This window comes from Grampus griseus (assembly GCF_964374135.1).
Source record: "Grampus griseus genome assembly, chromosome: X".
Lineage (NCBI taxonomy): Eukaryota > Metazoa > Chordata > Mammalia > Artiodactyla > Delphinidae > Grampus > Grampus griseus.
In genome coordinates, this window is record NC_138999.1 from 15,176,933 (window position 1) to 15,183,865 (window position 6,933).

At 46.6% G+C, this 6,933-nt stretch overlaps 1 protein-coding gene across 1 annotated transcript in view; it reads right to left on the reverse strand.

Annotated features, from left to right (window-relative positions):
• SCML2 (Scm polycomb group protein like 2) overlaps positions 1-5,902 on the reverse strand; it is a gene marked incomplete at its 3' end in the record, with an annotated part of 85,166 nt that extends 79,264 nt beyond the window's left edge. Inside the window, exon 1 of the mRNA XM_082680669.1 lies at positions 5,837-5,902. The remainder of the gene's footprint in view (positions 1-5,836) is intronic.
• Positions 5,903-6,933: the final 1,031 nt, after the last annotated feature.

The window sequence follows — 6,933 nt, forward strand, 5'->3', positions numbered from 1 at the left end:
GCCACAGGCTAATTGCCCAAAGACCTGTTGCCCACCGACATTTGCAGAGGACTGAAGTTAATAGCAGGGCATGTCAATTTACCACAGGCAGCTCTCGGGTGCGACATTTTGACAAAAGAACTGGGTCAGGTTACAGCCTGTTCCTATTATCACAGCAGTCTAGATTTATAGTTTCTAACACTGGCCCTACAAGAAATAATGGAAATGATGACAACAACAATCCCTGCTAGACAACAGATTACAGAAAAGCACGCAATAAACCACAATCTGAAGTGACCAGAAAACTAAACATCCCTGACAATGCTTAAAACATGAGGCAGGTGTCAGTAAATTACCCATTTAAACATTTCTACAACCTCTCAAAACCTCAGCACAAAAAAATCTCAAATCAGAGTTTCTAATCTAAAGCCAAGCAATATACAAAGGTATTTAAATTATTGAGTACTATAGTTTAATTCTTTTAGTAACCATCAAAGACAATGTAGTTCATTTGAACAGATTTATGAAACTCTACCAAATTAATAAAAAATAAAGAGAATAATGAACATTACTTTTCAAATAACTTTAAAGTATACTGGAAAACACTCCAAATTATACTTAACATCTTTCAAAAGAAAAAAAAAAGGCAGTTTCACAGCAAAGGGCACAAGTTTACAACTGTATTCAGAGAGGCAAGAGAACTGCAGAAAATAAGCATGTGATTCACTCACTGCTTAATTTAAAACTAAAAGAAGTTTGTCAATACATTTGCTTAAAAGACTATGTCAAGGTTACAAGGTACATACCAAGCAAACGGAGCTGTTTGTCTGGAATTCAACACCAGTTAATCCTTATGAGAAACAGAGGTCGAGAAAAATCAAATATGTATTCTAAACCCAAAAAGCGAAGAGAGTTCCACCACCTTTCCCCTGAGAAAAGAAAGCATCCTCAAAATATGCCCTAAAATTGCAATATATCTGTCCCGCCAGAAGTTTACAATGGCATGTTACCACAAAAGGTGGGTACTCTCTTTCCACTCTTACAACAATTTGCTCCTATAAACTTAGGAAGGGGCAGAGCCACAGCCATAAACACAGGTCACAAGTAGTAGGTAGTCAAATGCTCTCTACCTTCAAATGTTTCCCAGCTCATTACTCATACAAAGCTTATCTTTTTTTTTTAACTCCTTGGTTAAATAATGAATTCACCTAGTCTATGTCAGACAAGTATGAAATTCAGTTGAACAGCACCATCATATAAACTGCTTATAGGAGCCTCAAATCTTTCACTGTTAACACTGTAAGATATTCTCATTTCTTAAGCTAAAACCTTTCCATCACATGCCTAAAAAATAAAAGTAAGAGAAAGATTTAGGAATATATGTTTAGTAGAAATCATTTAGCATAAAAATCACAAGTATTATTATTTCTAAGGTAGCCAAGGTTTACTTATTAGACAACGTAAAGACAAAATAAGCAAAAACGCCTTACTCATGAAAACCAAACAACATATGCATATTTCAAATCTTAGATGGTTTCTGAAATTTTCTAAAGTTATCATGCTTTAAGAATGGTCACCTCGGGCTTCCCTGGTGGCGCAGTGGTTGAGAGTCCGCCTGCCGATGCAGGGGACACCAGTTCGTGCCCTGGTCCAGGAAGATCCCACATGCCGCGGAGCGGCTAGGCCCGTGAGCCATGGCCGCTGAGCCTGCGCGTCCGGAGCCTGTGCTCCGCAACGGGAGAGGCCACAACAGTGAGAGGCCCGCATACCGCAAAAAAAAAAAAAAAAAGAAAGGTCACCTCTGCTATTTTTTAAAAAATGAGACGTTATCGCTACAGTAAAGTCATTTCTACTCTTAGAGTAACCAAAGCTCAAATTAGTTAGAGCCTGGAAAACTTATCACTAAATTATACCAACCTATTTTAATCTAAGAGCAGTGGTTTCTCTTATTTATTTCCCCAAGACGAAAGGATTATAAAGATTAAGACTCCAAGACGGGACTTACCTGGTGGCGCAGTGGTTAAGAATCTGCCTGCCAATGCAGGGGACACGGGTTCGAGCCCTGGTCCGGGAAGATCCCACATGCCGCGGAGCAACCAAGCCCATGAGCCACAACTACTGAGCCCACGCACCACAACTACTGGAGTCCGCGCGCCCTACAGCCCATGCTCCACAACAAGAGAAGCCACCGCAATGAGAAGCCCTCGGCAACTAGAGAAAGCCCGCGCGCAGCAACTAAGACCCAACACAGCCAAAAACAAAAAAAGACTCCAAGCCAAGGAAGGGTAAACTTTTCCTTTCAAAATGACCAACATTTGCCATTTTCAAAATTTCCACATCTTTGGTTCCTGAAATCATCAATCACTTCAAATTCTAAGATATTATATAGTAATTTTCAGACACTAATAATGTTCATTAAATTCTTAGGGGCACTTGATTTGCTCACTCCAAAGTACAAAATATCTGGCAATGGCAGACCAATATTCATACCATAGCCTCATGGCTCTAACGTTGATGGTTAGCAGAGTTCACTTTGTTCATATCTTATACATCCTAAAAACCAGGAATATTACTAGGAGGAGACAATGAGACTCCCAGGGAGGTGACCTAATAGAGAACATGACCTCAGATTTCCATTCACAACTGGAATGAAAATTGCCCTGGCCTAAAGGGAAAAAAAGCAGCAGAGTAACCTGGCAAAAAAAAAAAAAAAACTAGAGGTGACTAATAAATAGCAGAGGATCCTTTGCATCCTCCAGTGTTCCAGTTACCAAAGTTCCAACAGTCATTTCTATTAACCCAAACAGAGGGGCAGTAAAATATTCAAGTGAAGTTTTCCTCCTCCCTCCCTTTCTCCCCACCCTGCAAGAGCTCAAACTAAAATTGGGATTTGGACCTTCCTTAAGTGGAAAAACGGGCTACATCATTTTCATTCAAAAAATTTGGCATTTACTCAGTCTTCTCAAGGCACTTTACTATCATCAATTATTTCTCAGTGAGAGAGTGCAGGATTACCCTGACCATTTCACTGATGCGGAAACAGACACCAACAGCAAAGGGAACAGGGGCAGGAAGAGGGGCGATAGGAAGCATCTGGGAGGAACAGGCAGGCAGCTAAAAAGGAACAAACCCAAAAGAAAATGAGAGTCACATCTGGCTTAAAGCTGACCATCATAACCCTTGTTATTTTTTAGCTCAGAGAGATTTCTGAAACGTTCTGAAAACAGAAAGTGCTCTAAATTATCAGTTCATATCTTGTTACAGCCTAAACTTCTTGGTCATAGAAGTAAAGTTACTTAGCATTAAAAACTCACTATCCAGAGCCCATACTGATTTCAGTTTATACCAGTAATTCATTTTCTCTCTCAAGCCTAACCAGTATGTTACCTGTTTGACCCAGAAAACAATCTCTCATAAAAATATATCTTTATATCAACATAATCATAACAAAAAGGCACAAAGTTAATATCACATAAGTCAGAAATAATTCACAGTTCCACTCAAATTTTGTTTAGAGAATTATGACCAAAACATTGACTCCCTGAATTTGCCATTGAAATAAGAGGACTACTTGTTCTACATTCGTATTGATTTTCTTAACTATAACCTTGAAATTTTCAGGAATAAACTACTAATGGGAAGCCTTAAACACCCCAGAAACCAGCACACATAGCAGTAGGTTGAACTGAACCCCATACTACAGGCAGCACAGATAGCTAATAAAAATGTGTTGACTGAAGCATAAATCAAAAAGACTGACCAACTGCCTCATGAGAAACACCACCTCTTTAAGAGTGACTCCAGGGGCTTCCCTGGTGGTGCAGTGGTTAAGAATCCGCCTGCCAATGCAGAGGACACGGGTTCGAGCCCTGGCCCAGAAAGATCCCACATGCCGTGGAGCAACTAAGCCCGTGTGCCTCAACTACTGAGCCTGCGCTCTAGAGCCCGTGCTCCGCAACGAGAAGCCTCCGCAACGAGAAGCCACCGCAATGAGAAGCCCGCGCACCTCAACGAAGAGTAGCCCCCGCTCGCTGCAAATAGAGAAAGCCTGTGCGCAGCAACGAAGACCCAACACGGCCAAAAATATATAAATAAAATAAATTAAAAATAAAAAATTCTATCCGACTGTTTTGAAGAATATGGATAAAGACATAGCCAAACAAATACAAGGCATCAGGTGAGAACTCAAACTTTTCTCAAAATCCCAATTGGACTCAATTCCAAAAGCTATTTTCACATTCCTGCCATTGAATATACAAAACCACAAACATAGTGAAAGAACGTTCATCCTTGGAAATACATTATTTAACGCGTAATTTAAAAAAAGAATGGCAAGAAAGGCAGAACTGTCATTACTGAAGAACATTGCCAAGCAGTGTTACTGAGAAAAATTAAATATGAGTCTATGAACTATCGTTATAATACAACTGCTTGTCATAGGAAGTTGTACTCCATAAATGTTATACATCTTATAATACTCTTTCCCCAAACTAGAAATATGAATAGCTCTGGGAGCATTAAAAATGCAGCAGCATCTGCAGTTGTTTTCGGGAAGAAAACCATCTCCAATAATTTCGCAAATCACATGATCAGAAGGAAGTATTCACTTTCCCTGCCTCAGTTTTCCCCTCCAAACCGACCCATTCACTTTTAGAGATGTCTGTCCTAAAGTCACCTTATAGGTACGTCATAAATGTTAATCTTCTAATTCTTCAAAGAAGAGGCTAACACCAAATTGTAAATCACACTTTATAATGAACGACAAACGTATTAAAACCTCTTTTAAAAAAAATCAAGACCTTAAACGGGAACCTGTAACTAAATACCTGTGCTGCCCTAACATTTGGGGGGGGGGGGCGAGGGGAAGGCGGCGCGAATTTTCAGCTCAGCCCTCAAAGCAACGTATAACCTCAAGACGCAAAATCTATTAAATTCGTCTACTCGCTCTTCCCCTGGCGATTCACACTAGGGTGTAGCACAACCAATATCCAGGTGGAAAAAGCGAGAACGGTATCTCAAAGTGAAGGCAACAGTGGTCCTTTGACCCACTCATGCCGCAAGTGCACGGCGGCCGCCTCTCCGCTCCTGGGGAGAGCTGGAGCCCGGCTCTCCGGCCCCCACTGCCACCCGCACCCCACCCCCAGGGCGGGCCACGCCTTCCCGCCCCGCTTCTCCCCCGAGGGCGAGCCACCGGCGCTGCCCCCCACCCAACCGCCCGGAGCCCCGGGCCGCGAGTCCAACGGACACCTGGCACCGGGACCCGAGCCCGCGCTCGGCCACAGGCGCATCCTTCCGCACTGACGTTTTACCTCCAAACTCCAAAAGTTATCTCACAAGTCCCCGGAAGGCTCCCGGGCGCGTTTCAGCCCAGACCACGCAAAGTCATCCCTACTCCTCAGCCCCGCCGCCCACCCGCGCTGTCCCGAGACCCCAGCCCGGCCCCATCCACGGCCGGAGGATGCTCTGGAGAGTGCTGTCCCAGATTCGGGTAAGGGGACGACTGGGGAAGAGAGGCCCGGCACCCGAACGCCGCGGGCGGGATGGGCCGGTGTCCGGCGACCGGGCCCCGGGTGAGTGAGGGGCGTCGCGGAAAGCGCTACATGGGGCAGGGGAGCCCCGGCCTTGGGGATGAGGCCGCCGAGGGGCAGGGGAGCTCTGACCTCGAGGGTGAGGCCACCGAGAGTGGGTGACCGGAGTGCGGGGCCGAGCTCGGGCCGGACCCCGCGGGGCGGTGAGGGGGCGTTCCGCGCGGGAGACGCGCCGCCGAGGACTCCCACCCGCCCGCAGACAACGGCCGGAGCCCAGACGCCACAGCTGCGCCTCTCCGGTACTCACGGGGCCTGGAGTCGCCACGCACCTCGAGTCTCGTCGGCGAAAAGAGGGAAATTCTGTCACACTGGTCCAGCGAGCCGGTACAGGTCTTCACGCCGCCGCCGCCGCCATGTTTGAGAAGCCGCGCGCGGAGCCGCGCATGCCCCGCAACCGCCACCGCTGCCCCGCCCCCCGCCCCGCTGCCCGCGTGCCCTGGGGTTGCCGCAAGCTTGCCCTCTGACCTCGGCCGCGTGCGGGGCTCGAGCCCGGGGCTCAGCCGGAAGCCCGCGCGGGCGGTGGCGAGCGATGAGACTCTGCGGCTCGGGGAAAGCCCTAGGCAGTTCTCCCTCATCCTCCCCCCGCCCCAATCTGCCCTCCCGCCAAAAAAAAAAAAAAAAAAAAAAAAAAAGCCAGTCGCAGCCCATGCACCCAAGACCGTGGTGGGCCCCCAATTGGGAACCCAGAGTCCGCGTCAAGTTTCATCCAAGGGGAACTCGCTTCCCTTGGCCATCGACTTCGACTCTCGGCCACCGCCCACCCTCGCCACGCACCGAAAAGGCAGGCGCTTCCCTAAGAACTCAAGCAAGTTCGATGAGCACGGAAAAAGCAGCTAGTTAGAGCAGCTTGAGAAAAGCCATTCCTTCGCGGGTTGCAGCATAGTTCTTGAAACAGCTTTTCTCTTTTTCCCGTGGGTTTTTGCCACGCATTCCCCTCCAGCTCCACATTCCGGATTTAGTTGTTCCTCTAAACCCTGGTTTGAGATAACGGGAACTAGATTAACCTGGAGAGTAAAATAATTTGCTCACAGGTTTCAGGGTGCTCGGGAGCGTGCTCGGGAGCGTCTTCGAGAGTGCATTTTGGGGTCTCCTCTGCCCTATCCCCCTCGCCCCGGACCGCTTGCGCAGGTGGAGGTCGCACCAGGGGGGAGGGGGAGGGCGTAAAAATAGCTCCAAAAGAAATCTCTCCGCACAAAATGTGGCAAACAGAAATCCAGAGAAAAACATCCCATTCTTCATTGTTAGGTTGGGTATAGGCAGATTTAAAACTTTTGTTTGAAAAATAATACAACATGCTGTGTTAGCCAAAAGTAAACCATTGGCAGGCCTTCTCTCTCTCTACAACTCTTTTCAAAAGTCGGATGGA